We start from the raw sequence: 14,795 nt of genomic DNA, 5'->3' as shown, positions 1-14,795 counted from the left end.
TTCCTCCACTGCCAATTGCAACCCCAAAGAGCCTTGTCCCTGGTGGAATTGGTGCAATTTGTCGCTCTTGATTTCCAGCAAGCTTTTAAGTACAGCACGCATTTCAGCATCTTTCATTTTCTCAAGCCGCCACTTACACTCAACCACCTCCTTTTCTATTTTTTCTCAAGCCAGGGATTGGAGAATGCTAGTCTCACCTTTCCTCGATCCTTTTGCTTTTTCTGTGCTTCGAGGCACTCATTCCTGTCCTGTATGGGCTGTTGATGTTTAGCATCCAAGCTCGATGGTAGTCGACTGTCGGGATCGGTGATCAGGTGATCTGCCTGTGATTCGCCAACTACTCCCAAGTTCACGAGTTGTTGAGACCCCGCCAGACAATGATCCCACCTGGTCTTGGCGAATTGATTCTGGGCCTTTTTTCGTGCTACACCATTTTTTAGTAGCATGAACAGCTGCCTGTGTCGGATCCCATCTGGTATTGCCTTTTCAATCTCGCGGCAGAGTTTCTTCAAATCACCCTCATCAGAGCTGTCGCCTGTGGTGCTTCCTTTGTCCTGTGACGATACGTGGTTGGTTTTGACCTCCTTTTCCGTGCAATCCGACTGAGAAGAACTTGGTGGGTGTTCCGCAATTAAAAAGAAAGACAGAATTCTTTGAACATCTTCATCTGCCAAACCACCATCTTTGGAGATCTGTGATGTCAGGGTGGTACCGCAATCAGCCACGGTCAACCTTTGGGCCCACACAATGCAGTCCATAGCATGATCTCTCAACCACTTGTTCGCCTGCGGATCCACTTTGGGTTAACTGTTGAAGTAACATTTGTTCAGCCTTCGATTCATGGCATCATTGTGTGCATTGGCAAAATCCATTTCTTGATGGCACATTATGAACATGCTGGCATGACAGTGAAACGCTTTTGCTTTTCTCCATTTAACATTATGAGAGGTGAAACCCCCTTGATATATGATCTTCCAATCATCGACGTCCAGGAGATTGCGATGGGCCTCATCTAGAAATGTCACCTCAGTTTGGCTATCATGGATTTGTTAAAGCTTTTCTGTTTGGTGACGCGGGCTATACGGCTGAGAGTAACAATCTGGAAAACTGGACCAAATAAGCTTGTCTTTCCACTGTCTGCAGCACCATTGGCACATGGAACAGGTCTTTTGTGCTCTTTCTGATGAAAGAGAGGCAGGAAGTCGGCACCAAACTGCTTTATCTGCTCTTCGCAAAGGCTGTTCTTAAATATTTACTTGAAGTATTTAGGGTCAGGATCTGTGGCACTGTTGTAATGGACATACGCCCCTGGAGATGTAAGACCTTCCTGTGAAAAAAGGAAAGAAAAAAATGCTTGTTAAAATTTTTAAAGAGATTAAAAGCCAAGAGATCATATAACTAAGAGCAATGTTCTGTCATTAAGATTTTAATGACACCACGTTACGAGCAATGAGGGCTACCTGAAATAAGAAATAAAATTGTGTGCAAACACGTGATCTGGAAATCTTGAAGGGTTATGTGAATCAGAGGAGCAGGCTTGTGCTTACAGCATACTACAATATTCTTCTTTTTGATTGGCTTTCAAGTTTGAATGGTGGCATCTAATTAGAATGTTTCTGTTGATTAAAAGGCAAGTTATCATTAACTGGGATGATTCCATGAACAAATGAGCCGGCCCAAAAAGACCATAACCAGCCATCCTGCACTTCCACTAACTCTCGGTCAAATTTAGTTGGGTGATGAGACAACTTTTGGGCTCGCTCAGCAATGGTAGAACAAATTGGAAGCGTTGGACCAGTCTGTCTTCAAAACCTTTGCTCCCCATAAGATTCAGCAGAAACATCTTCATCGATCAGAGGAACTTGAAGGTAAACTGACATTGGGCCACTTTCTTATAGACGTCTCCTTGGTAAACGCTAAACTGAGGCTTCTTCATCATGGTATCAATGGCGTCGCACAGGACTGTGATCGGACAAGACAGTGGCTTGTGTGGCATACAGGGTGGTGTCATGCTCGCAGTTTCCTGTGCATTATTATGGAGACCAAAACAGTCGATTTTTAAGCCATCTTGGCATAATTCTTTCATAGATGTGGTCGTCATGGGTTTGAAGTCGTCATTGAGCACTCGTAGACAAACCACAATGACGGCAGAATCGAACGGCGGCATTTTCAGCTCATTAACGGATCACTTGCGTCCGCAGACGGAAAAATTACGCAGATCATCTCTGAGGCTGTGCTATGGTCTCTGCAAAGGATCCTTCATTGCTCAGGAAAACAGCTGCTGCAGAGATCCAAGACCTGTCTTTGAAGAAGGCCAGCTCAGACTTGAAGTCCCGCACCCCCTTGTTGTACTCTGTTCTGATGACAGCAGCCATCCCAGTTCGTAATAAAAGAAGCGATGAAGACATGTGGCTGCCTAGTGTGGTGGTGGCAGCATCTGTTGTATTGAAGCAGCGCTTTTGAAACAATGTGGTGCAACTGATGGTAACAACCCTGATCAAGTGCACTGGCTTTCATGTAAGTGTCGTGAAGACGTTTGTTTGCTTTGAATAAGAAATGTTTAAAAAATGTTGTTCTAACTAAAGTAGAACTCCAAAGAGTGTCCTCTAAATTCAGCTTCTTATTTATTAATATTTAGAACTTTGTCACAAGCATGTGTCAAAGTACAAAAAAACACATTGTTATTGATACAGGAGATAAGATTTGGTCATTAGACTTCGACAGAATTTGTGCATGTTTGATATTTCCAAATTATAAATGTTAACACATTTCTTTTTACATTTTTTTAAGGCCATGTGTAACTTCCTTTCTGCATTACGTCTTGGTGTCTCACCTTCATTTTATAATAAGAAAGCTGATGAATTTGGCCTGTTATATAATGCCAAAATGGTTTACCAGAAGGAAAAGGATGAGGCAGTTCTTGCTTCATGCATTGAGGAAGATTTGTTGCAAGCAGAAAGTTTGCCCCCTATAGTGGCACAGATTTCCCCAGCTCAGAGGTCTTCATCCGAGGTAACAAATTAATATGGTAATGCCAACAACCATGTGATGACAGTGCCTCATTTCACACTCTACAAGCAGTTTCGTCTACTCTACATGGGGGCTTGAGCACCGACACATCAGTTTGTAGAGAGCCAATGAGAAGCAGTACTGGCAGTATTGTTACACCAAAGGAGATTGGACCTGGATGGAAATTTGCTTTTGTAACATTGACATTTTCCAGAAAGTCAGGGAAATGACAGAGGACAATCAAAACAGAGATCACCACTGGATCAATCATGTGAAAGTTACGAACTGGATTTCTGGTAATCACTTGCCAGAAGACAAGCCACTTTGTGTTCTGTCTTGGACCTAGACAACTATGAAGTCATTCCTAGTGTCCCGGAACATATTTCCTAAAGGGAAAATTATATACTCCTCACTGAGGGAGTAATGACAGAGAAAATACCCTGAATTTCTTTCTGCAAAGGTGTTGTGACTGCACATATTCCACGCTGTCATTCAAAGGAGATGTCCGCAAAATCGGAAAAGGTATTTGCATTTTACCATTTCTGCCCTAAATGACTTGTGAATACAGTTGCCTCTACAGAGAGCAACAAGAGGCATCTGCATTCACAATCTTCTATTAATTTTAAACGTTATATTTTTGAAAAAGACTACTAAACCAGTCAAGTTAAACTGAATAAGTATTAGGGCTTTTAAGCATGGATGGCGGGAACGGCAACGGTGACGGAGAACCGAGGAAAGACTGGGGAGAGGACGTGGTTGTGACACGAAATTGGAAACACTTAAGCAGGTGCAAGACGACGCCAACTTCCCTCAGAGAGGTTAAATATGCCTTTGTCAGAAATCAATTAATGTTCAGCCATTTTAATAATGAAATAACGGATGAAGAGCTCATGAAAAGCTAGAGCCTCGATTTTTTTGCGAAAGCGGCGTAGAACGCCGCATTTATAAAATATTTGTGGGAGATTAAAATTAGATTAGCTGTCAACTCCATGGTTTGAACGCAGAAGGATAGTCACACTAAGAGCTTGGAACATGTCTTACATCAGTCAATAGCTGGTTAATTTAAGAGTTTTTAATTAGCTTTCTGACATCTCTTCAGAATTTTAAAATTATTCTCAGCACCAGATTAGGAAGTGGATTTTGAGGTACACGGAATTACAGTGTTTGAAAATGAACCGCGAAATGAGTGTTTTATTCAGCAATGTTAAAAACATTGTGTGGACCAACCATAGACATGCTAAAAACGTTTGGAATTGAGGTTTAAAATACAAAGTAACCGTAGAGTTAGTGAAATTGCGCACGTTTGAATCGCTTTATAAATTGAACGCAAAGCGATTTTCGAAGGAATCGTAAAACGGCGGGAAACCTGAGGTGAGAAATATTCTCGTGAAAATCACTTTGTACAGCTGACCAAAAAATTCCTCGAACAGTAACCCCTCAAAAAGCGAGGAAGTCAATGAATACTCCAAAACATTTAAGCATTTCAAAGCAGAGAATAAACGCTAAATTATAGAATATAACTACAGCTACCTTTCCAAAATATATGCAATTTTTCAAAACCGTATCACAGGTAACTGGAAATTGTGACCAAATAAAATTCACTATACTTTACAAAAATGTCTAAATGTTCAAAGAGAGAAATTTTGAATAACAATCGGAAATGTTTATTGCCTGATTTCCCTAGCTTTTATAACATATAACCGGCAAGCAATGAATGAATAAGAAAATCTGTACCATGATGCATAATGTTTCCCGTCAGCGAGATTAAAGAATTAGATTGCAATTTTTTGCAACAGCTCCTCAAGTTTTGGCCGCTTTCTTAGATTGCTCGAGAGACATTTTCTCGAAGCTTGTTTCAGAGTAGGGATTTCAAATTTTCCATCTTTAAGAACACATGCAACCATTGCACCGAAGGAATAAACGTCACTCAATGTCGTTTGCTTCTCTCAGTGATGTATTTCCGGTGCGATGTGCGGGTAACGCACAATGGCCTTATAAACGTCCAGTTTCGGCTTTCTTAGTCTAGCTTTCTCTATTTGGCAACTTTTGCTAAAGTCTATGATCACAGGCGTGTCTCCTTTACCATCCAAAACGACATTGTTCCCCTTCGGGTCATTGTGGAGATATCCATTCTTGTGGAGGTATAATAGCGCTTCGCACGTTTTTCTCATGACTATCGCGCACTCCTTGTTACTTGAAATCATCCCGTCAGAAACAGCTTGAGAAAGTGTAATACTACGACCTTCCACAGCATGGTGCTGAAGTACCAAATGGTAAGGTGGCTTCTTGATACAAATGCCAAAAAGGTGGGGGACACCTGGATGGTCACCAAGAGCGGCAATTACAGCAGCTTCGTTCAAGACTTCTCTCTTTGCTCGCTCTAATTCTTTTGTAGAGTCGTCATGTTTCTCGATTTCTTTCACGACAAATCTGAATGAATCTCTGCACAGGCCGGGATAGCACTTCCCAAAGGATCCTGAGCCAATGCTCGTATCCGTATCAATAGTTAGGAGACCCCAGTTGATCCACTTTAGGTGTGCTTTTGGTGGGTCACTCTTGGATTGAGAGACCGGTTTTTTGGTCAACACGGGCTTTGCAGTACTGGCGTTTGTGTTCGGGCGCTTTGCGACCTTTCGCTGTTCTGTTGGTCTTGGCTGCCCACCCTTTCTTTTCTGGGACAGTTTAACCAGTCTCTTGCCTCTAGACAGACTTCCACTGGGCTTTTTCAGCAAGGTTTCTTCCTTAGCCTTGACATTATTCCCTGTATTAGGCGAGTGGTTTTCAATCGCAATCAGTCAAGTTCCAGCGCAATACTTTGGTCATTTTACTTATAAAATTGGATGCCGTGTCCACAGCATGAGGCAAGTTCCACACAGGAAGCCTCCCTTTTACTCTTCGTCAGCGAAGCGCATCTCGTACCAACTGTTTAGCATTGCTCCATTTGCTGACGGTCTTCATGAGCAAGAATCGATCAGGCTGAAAGATTTTGCATTGTATAGCGGTCAGGAAAGGGTTTTGGGTACGGAAGCACTTAATCCTACGGATGAACTGGAAGCTTCTAAGAACCGAAGTTAGTGGAGAGTCGGAACTCAACTGGACAAAAGAACTCATTATAAAGGGACTTTAGAGGTAGGCCAAGGAGTCGGGCGCAGGACAAGAGAAATGGAACTAATCTGGTGGCCAGACCTTTTCCCGAACACAAAGCATGGGAAACTTGGTATAAGGTTGTATGTCAAAAAAGTATTCATGTGAACTAACTTTACCGGTGACTTATCAATTTAATGGTTGATGAAGCGATATTTGTTTTCATTTAATGTTACAGTTTAAGAGATGTTTTCATCCCTTGTACCTTTTAAAAAACTTCCGGTAAAAAAAATCAACATGAGCGGGCAATTTAATTATTCTCATCCCCAGATCCACAAATTTTAAAATTGTTGTGCGAAGGACTAACCGCTAACCAGAACATTGGAAGCTCTGGGAACGAGGATAATACTCTGATCTCAGACTGAATCACCAGTTTGTGTATATGTGTTGCGCAAGAGAATTCAGTAAGTTAAGAATCACACAATTACTATTTATTGGTCACAACGTATTCCTGATCATTCCTGATATGGTGGTTTGTTACCTGTAGGGTGCAATGTTGAACGGAGTCCGGTCTTTTCACTGCAAGTGGAATTCGATTCGCTACACATGTAAAGTCGATTCGCTAAAAATAAAGCTGTTTCCCTACAAAGTCGTTTTGCAACAGAATTACTCGAGAAAAGTTCAGACTAACTGCTTTAGTTTTCGTATGTAATATGTTTGGTGAAAATTTGGAGTTTTCTATTAAATCAGTTAGCACAATGACTCGATCAATGAGATTGTATTACCCAGTTTTCTCGCGGCCAAATAAGAACAAACTTTATTATGGGTTACAGACTGCTGTGAGTGTTTTGTTTACAAATACACGCACTTGACTGTACAATGAACAAAAAATTGTAAAGGCCTCGTGCAGTATTGAACATTTCGAGTTCATTGTACAGTCAGCAAGTGCATGTATTTGTAAACAAAACACTCACAACAGTCTCTAACCCATAATTAAATGTAAAGTATGACTTTCACAGATGTGGTGGCTCTTAAAAGAGCCGTTTTTGGTTTGTAGCAAATGGACTAAGTGCAGTGTCGATTTGGGTTGGCCCCTAGAAGAGCCGTTTTAGGAATCTGCTCAGCTGTTGGGGTTGGAGCAGGCCTTCAATAGTTTTCTTCCACTGCGGCCACCAGAGTTGAATTCATCCCAGAGGTTGAAGATCTTGGTCTGGAGGTCTCTGAACTTTTTCTTCTGAACTCCCCGATTTCAATCTACAGGACTTCGCATAGAGGTGTGCAAGGCAAGGTTTGTGGCTCTTAGAAAAACCGTTTGTCTCTTGCTTTCTGCTATTTCATACAATGACAAAGTAAACTAACCAGAGCAGATATTGTTATTTACACAAGTCTACGAAATAATGTTTAATAATCAGATGGAGTAAACTTAGTTACAAGTAGATTTCATCGCCTTAAAAGTTGGGGCGCGCCACATGAAAACCTTCAGAGGGAGAGGAAACCCTTAGAATTATAAACTATTTGATTAAAGAATGTTTAATTAATTTAAAAGAACATTATTTTGGTTATTGGATTTCATCACCTCAAAAGTTTGGGCGTGCCACCTGAAAACTTAAGAGGGAGAGGAAACCCTTAGAATAATAAACTATTTGATTAAACAAATATCTAACTAAAAGAATATTATTTTGGTTATTGGATTTCATCACCTCAAAAGTTTGGGCGTGCCACCTGAAAACTTAAGAGGGAGAGGAAACCCTTAGAATTATAAACTATTTGATTAAAATAAATATCTAACTAAAAGAACATAATTTTGGTCATTGGATTTCATGACCTCCAAAGTTTGGGCGTGCCACCTGAAAACTTAAGAGTGAGAGGAAACCCTTAGAATTATATACTAGCTGGCTAATTTTACATTTAATTTGTGGATTTTTTGTCTCGCCAGTTGAAGAGTACAATAATATTTGAATGTTAGTAGTGAACTATATCCATTGTGTAAATTGGTGAAGTAGTCTCAGGCCGTGCGTCTTCGTTTCATTAAACTTCCAGTGGAATTTGGGAATTGTGCAGTGATGAGTGTTTAGGAAATCATGGGTTGCAAGGACCACACCAACTCCACAGCTTGCAGAGCCTTCACCAGATGATGGCTGCCTTGGCATCCCGAAACGCGGTAATGGTAGGCTGATGTTCCACACTGTTTGTGAACTACAGGAAACAGCCTTCAAAAGATTCTCAACAATTTCTGGTATGTTTGATGGATGATTCTGTTTTAACCCATCATCATAGAATATTTGCTGCTGTACCATATTCAGACAAAGAAGACCCCAATGATTACCATTTACATGTAATGGCGTGAGGATCCACAAGATTCCACTGAGATTTCTCCCTGAAACATAGGGCTGCAACTTAGATTTGAGAAAGAGAAGATTATTGCTTGAGGTCCAGGTTTGGGTAGACGAAGGTAAATACAATGAGCGTGAGCCCCTTGACATGGCCTCCTCACTGTACTTCAGACATGCAGCATCAATAACAAAACCAGTGAGGTACCTCTCAGCAACTAAAGTCGAAAGGTTATTAGCATCAATAATCAAATCACCGATACGAAGGACCTCCTGTTGAGGCTCACTGTTGAAGAGTAATGTCCTAATTTCTTCAATCTGGGAAGGTGTTACTGCACCATTGCTGCTACAAAGCCATGTTTTTGCCTCTTGTGCTCTGCGCTTGATTTTTTTTTTATTGACAATATCTATATTACCCTTACAATACGTACAAATGATACTTACAATACACTAGGATGCAACAAAAGAAAAAAAAAGAATACAATTACATTCACTACTATGGCTTGCTTATTTCCCTTATATCTTACAAAGTACAAAGAAAAGTAATATACAGCTCTAGGTTACAAACTTGTTGTCAATTAAAGGTTACCATTTATTGTAATAACGTTCATTTGAATTAGTCCTTGTTGATATTTGTTTTTCGATTTCAGCTTTGCTTATCACTATTGTTGGATAAGTACTAAAAGACAAAGGTTCTTCATTAATACTGCAACAATATATATAGTATTTTGCAATTAGTAGGAGGTGATTAGTTAAATTACAAAGGTTATCATTATCTATGATACCATATAAGATTTTTGCGCATGACAACTTCACGTCGATTTAAGTGTGTACCCACGTTTTGTGGGTCGTTAAGTATTCATATATTCATGCTATTGTTTAGACTCATTGCCGATTCATCGGTGTTCACGTCGGATGTCACTCGGGAATGTAAGACAACTATAGAAATCGGAAGGCCCTTTGAGGAAATGTGTGACAATTTCCTTTTGTTTATCATCTGAGAACGAACAAAAGCTCAGTTCGATTCACAAAAAAAAACTTTTTAAAGCTGTCGGACTGCAACTTTTCTTTGATAATCTCTAAACTTTTAAAGTCTATTTTATGCTTATGATCAAGCACGCGCTTATCGGAACGATCTCGAATATCAAACGTAAACACGGCTGTTATTTCAGTTAATATCAAGAACTCAGGATGCTCAGCGTTTGCAGTAATGTAAAAAATCCAGGCCTCATTTATTTAAAGAAGAAAGTGAAATTCACCTAATAACTTTTTTACTTTGTAGGGAATAACTTCAATAATTCAAAATCAAAACGAGAAGGAGCAGTCGGCTGCGGAGCGCGTCGTTGAGAAATCTCGACCACAGAAATTCATTCAGACCACATTTTTTACAGCCGTCAAATCGACCTTTTCGTTAAAAAAAATACAAATAAAAAAGAAACGTTTTCGGGATGAATTTTCGTTCAGGACTCTCTGCAATAATACATGTACCTCCGGGAATTCACACACGCTTCGGACGAAGACGGCTTCGCATAAATTAACTTTGCAGTTCGAACTGCCGATCAACAAACAAACATCGAACTTCGGCCTACGTTGACCAAAAACCCTCGTTCAAGATCTCTTTTTGAGGCTCTCAAAATGCTCTATTTTCATAAATACAAATCGAACTTGGAAATGTTTTGCGAAAAAAACTAAATGCATGTAAAGTCCCAAGTCATTCTATGCAGTTTATTCACACATCAAGAACAAAAGGATACGATAATAAACTCTGCCGCTCGTGGTCGCATAATTGCGCTATTGTTCCCTTCCTTTGAAGTCGCTTTAGGTCCTCAGCCAAAAGATCTCACCTTTTTCCAAACGAATGAAACCGAACTTATTCAACACGTTTTCGGTGACTCCGAAGTGAATGCCCAAAGGACTAAAAACGAGCCTTCAAGCTACAAAATCCAGCGGTTTTTCCCATTTCTGAATGACACACTTAAATCGGCGTGAAGTTGTAATGGGTTGACAATTCTAGTTTTATGGTAGTGTGAGTCTCATACCATTCCAGACAGATTTTCCAGAACAACGGACACGAAACAAGCATATGTTTTAGATCTTGTTTTGTTTTTGAACATAAATAGCAAAGATCACTGCTCACCAGTTTAGCTTTAAATAATTTGCTTCTAGTAAAAACTATATCATGTAAGGTTTTGTACTGGAACATAGTTAACTTTATTTCTATAGTGATAGAGAAAGCTAAGTTGAAGTATTTGCTTATTTGGTCTGGTTTTAACCCATTGGCAATAAGGCGTTGTTTTGCGGTGGGTTCTTCAAATATACGCTTCACGAAACTTTGGTGTATGGCTTTAGTTGTTAGCGCTTTCAAGTTATCCCACAGTTGTGTAGGATGCTCTTGCTGTAGCCCCGTTCGCTTTATTGCCCTTTTATATTCCTGTGGAATAGCATTTATTAGTCTAAAATAGGTCAAAAAATTTGTATGTAGCTGATAACGGAGTTTAAACTCTTCATAACTAAGGAAATCTAGATCCGGGTCGAGAAGGTCTTTTAAGGTGTAAACTCCTCTATCAAACCAAGTACGGAAAAAAATCATCTTGTTATCAATTTTAATATCTTGTCATAAGTACGTAAATTATGATCCGGGTGAGTGTAGTCCTGAGAAGGACTGTTTGTGGTGACTTTGACTGACGTTTCGAGAACCTAAGCGGAAGTCATCTTAGGACTCTGAAGATGACTTCCGCTCAGGTTGTCGAAACGTCAGTCAATGTCACCACAAACAGTCCTTCTCAGGACTACACTCACCCGGATCATAATTTATGTACTTATGACATGACTCCTGGGTTCAAACCATTTACAATTTTAATATCTTGGATGTTCCATATAATCGTTTTCTTTGTGCATGGCATTTTATTATTCTGCACATCCTTAAACTCAAACCAGAATTGTAACATTCTCTCATAAAAGAGTGGTAGCTCTTTGATGTTAAGATCCTTACTGTTACAGTTACAGGTTGAGAGGAAGGTTAAGCCTCCCATGTGTAATGTGGCTTCATTTGGAATGACCGTCCCTGCTGAATTCTCGCTCAGGTGAAGTCGCTTTATCCAAATGGACTTTAGGGCTTTGTTCATTAAGGTAAAATCAATCATATTCAGACCCCCATTTTTGCGTTCGCCAATAATTGTGTTTTTTTTAATTTTGGCTATTTTGTTGTCCCAGATGAAATTAAAGGTGATTTTGTTTACCTGTTCACAGACGTTTTTAGGGACTGGCAGTACGGATGAATTGTAAATAAGCTTTGAGAGGCCCACAGATTTAACAATGTTGATCTTGCCTAACAGAGTTAGTTTCCGTCTCTTCCAATTGTTTAAGGTCTTTTCCAAAACATCTAATTTTACATAGAAATTAAGTTTATTACTAACCTTTTCCGAGTTTGAGAAGTATATACCTAAAGCATAAACAGAGTCTTTCGGCCACTTAACATTGAACAGGCTATCTTCTCTGTTTTTCCATTTTCCCAGCCACATTGCTTCTGACTTCGTGTGGTTAATTTTTAATCCCGAGTATCTTTCAAACTTTTCTAGGAGGTCAAGCAAGTGACTCATTGATTCAGGGTTTTTTAGAAAAACTGTTGTGTCATCCGCATACTGTGTGATTTTTATCTCGCGTGCTCCAACTCTAATGCCTTCAATTTTCGGGTTTTTCTTAATCGCAAGAGCAAGAATTTCAATACCAAGGACGAAGAGTGTGCCTGATAGTGGGCAACCCTGCCTGACGCCTCGCTCCAGCGTGAAGAAATCAGAGGCATAACCATTGTTTGTGACACAGCTAATTGTGTTGCAATAGAAAGTTTGTATCCAGTTTTTGAAGTCAGGACCAAAATTAAGTTTGTCAAGAACCTTAAAAAGGAAATTCCATTCTATAGAATCAAATGCCTTTTCAAAGTCGAGGAAGACAGCAAGACCGGGGAGGTTTTTTGCTGCGGTGTAGCTAATAATGTCATTAATGAGTCTGACGTTTTCACCGATATAACGTCCTTTGATATAGCCAGTTTGATTAGCGTTTATCAAAAGCGGCAGGACAGCTTCCAGTCTTTTTGCGATTGCTTTCGTGTCAATTTTGTAGTCTGTGTTTAAAAGTGAGATAGGCCTTAGATTGCCAAGGAGATTGGTCGGTTTGTCTTTTTTCAGTACTAGTGTTATGATACCTCTTCTTTGACATATTGATAATTGGCCTTTTTCGAAGCCATAATTTATACTTGCAGTAACATTTTGTTTAACGTAATCCCAGAAGAATTTGTAATATTCGCATGTGAAGCTGTCTGAGCCTGGGCTCTTTCCATTGTCCATGTGTTTTAAAGCTTGGTAGCATTCTTGTTCGGTTAGAAAGCCTTCACATTTCTTAGATTGATCCTCATTAAGGGGTGTTAACAGGTTGTTGTTAAAGAAGGCATCAAACTCGGAGTTATTGGGATTAACATTTCTAGTAGAATATAGATTTTTACAAAATGTTTTCTCTTCTTCAAGTATTGTTTTTACGTTGTCAGTTTCTTCACCATTAGATAGTTTCAGCTTTGAGATTTTTTTCCTTAAGAAGTTTCTCTTTTCTAGATTGAGAAAGTACTTACAATTTTTTTCTCTGTGCTCATACCATCACGCTTTACTGCGCAATATTGTACCTTTAATTTTTCTGTTTGATAGTTTTTCTAATTTTGCTTTTAGTGAATAATACTCGTTCAGTGCATTAGGGTCATTTCTCGAGGAACATAGTTTTTCTTGTAGATCATTTAGTTTTTTTAGTAGTTGTTTTTCTTGGTCTTTTTCTGATCTAGCTCTTCTCTTGGAGTACTGCACTGTGAAGCCTCTGATTTCCATCTTGATGACATCCCATTTCAGGCCAAGATCTGTGACATCCTTGTACTTTTCTATGAGAGCCGGAATGTTTACACACATTTTTTGTACATATTCTTTATCTTCTAACAAACTTGCGTTAAATTTCCAGAAACCAGGGCCTGATTTTTTGCGTTGGTCGGCCGATTGTATATTCAACATAATAGCAGAGTGATCTGAGAAAGGAGTGTTCATAATATTACTCTCTTTTGTTAGATAAACTAAATCAGCTGTGATTAGGAAAAAATCTAGTCGGCTTTGAGACTTGAATGCTTGGTCATGCCACGTAAATGACAGAGCTTGGGGATTTAATTCGCGCCAAATATCTGTGAGAGCGAAGTTAGAGCATAGATTTTCAATTTCGTTTGTGACAGTATGTTTGTGTGAACGTTGTTTCACACTTTTTCTGTCTTTTGGCATTAGCGCGCAGTTGAAATCCCCTCCAATTATCAAGTTGCAATCTGAAAATCCACTTAGAGTTTGATTTAAATCTTGATAAAACTTGCTTTGTTGTGAAATGTCATTCGGAGCATATGCATTGGCAAGGACAAGGTTTTGATTATCTAGCTTGATTTCCAAAATTATTGATCGTCCGTTTTTGTCTTTGATACTTCTTATCACCTCTAATTGGTATCTTGGGTTAACAAGAATCATCACACCTTTGCTATGATTTGATCCATGGTTGTAGAAGATATTTCCACCCCATTCCGATTGCCAGATGTTTATACATTGTTCGGTACTAAAGGTTTCTTTGAGAAAATAGCAGGAGCAGTCTGCCTATGAAGCCACTTAAAGACTTCTACGTTTGATAGAATTATTTAAACCTCTTACGTTTAGCGAAACAATTTTGAAGTTAATTGATGAATTTTCGTTATCCATCCTGCATTAATGTATTAAAGCAGTTACTAACTGACCTGAATTGGTGGGACTTATCTTAAACCTAGGCTGTCGTATTTGACTAGCTTGCTGTAAAGCATACCTGTATCTAAAAAAGTAGAATGTAAACACGGAATATATGCAATTGCCAAACAAAGTGTTTTTGTTACTTCTAAACATAAAAGGAAAGCACGTACGAGACAACAAAAAGATGACACTTATTATGTAAAACGCTCCTGAGGGAGTGTTGAGGTTAGCCGGTGTATGCAAATTCAGCTCTGTTTAGGTTGTTTAGAGTTATAAATGAAACTGTACAATGCACTTTTTGTTGATAAAGGTAATTGTAGAAAAACAGGGAATAAAGCTTTTGGGTAAAAGCATAGTTCCAAGAGGCAGAAATTGACTTATGTTGTGGTTTCAGTCTCCATTGGGCTCTCTTTTAAGTGCTCCGGTATGGTTTCGCAGGTAAATCTTTCTTCGCCTACAACAAGATGTCGATCAATAACTTTGGAATCAAATCCGAGTTCTCTGGCTTTTTTCATTGCTTTGATCAAAAAGCAACGTTCCTGCTGAATGGCTTTAGCATAGTCCTGCGTAATGTAAGCATCCTGAT

The 14,795-nt window shown here is 39.3% G+C and overlaps 1 pseudogene; it reads left to right on the top strand.

Moving 5' to 3' along the window:
• Positions 1-1,018: 1,018 nt before the first annotated feature.
• Positions 1,019-14,795, top strand: part of LOC146460064 (uncharacterized) — a 52,997-nt pseudogene continuing 39,220 nt past the window's right edge.

This window comes from Pavona decussata, unplaced genomic scaffold, assembly GCF_977016875.1.
Source record: "Pavona decussata unplaced genomic scaffold, jaPavDecu1.1 SCAFFOLD_215, whole genome shotgun sequence".
NCBI classification, from domain to species: Eukaryota; Metazoa; Cnidaria; class Anthozoa; order Scleractinia; family Agariciidae; genus Pavona; species Pavona decussata.
Note: the sequence above shows the minus strand (reverse complement) of the source record. Positions and strands in the feature narration are given on the sequence as shown.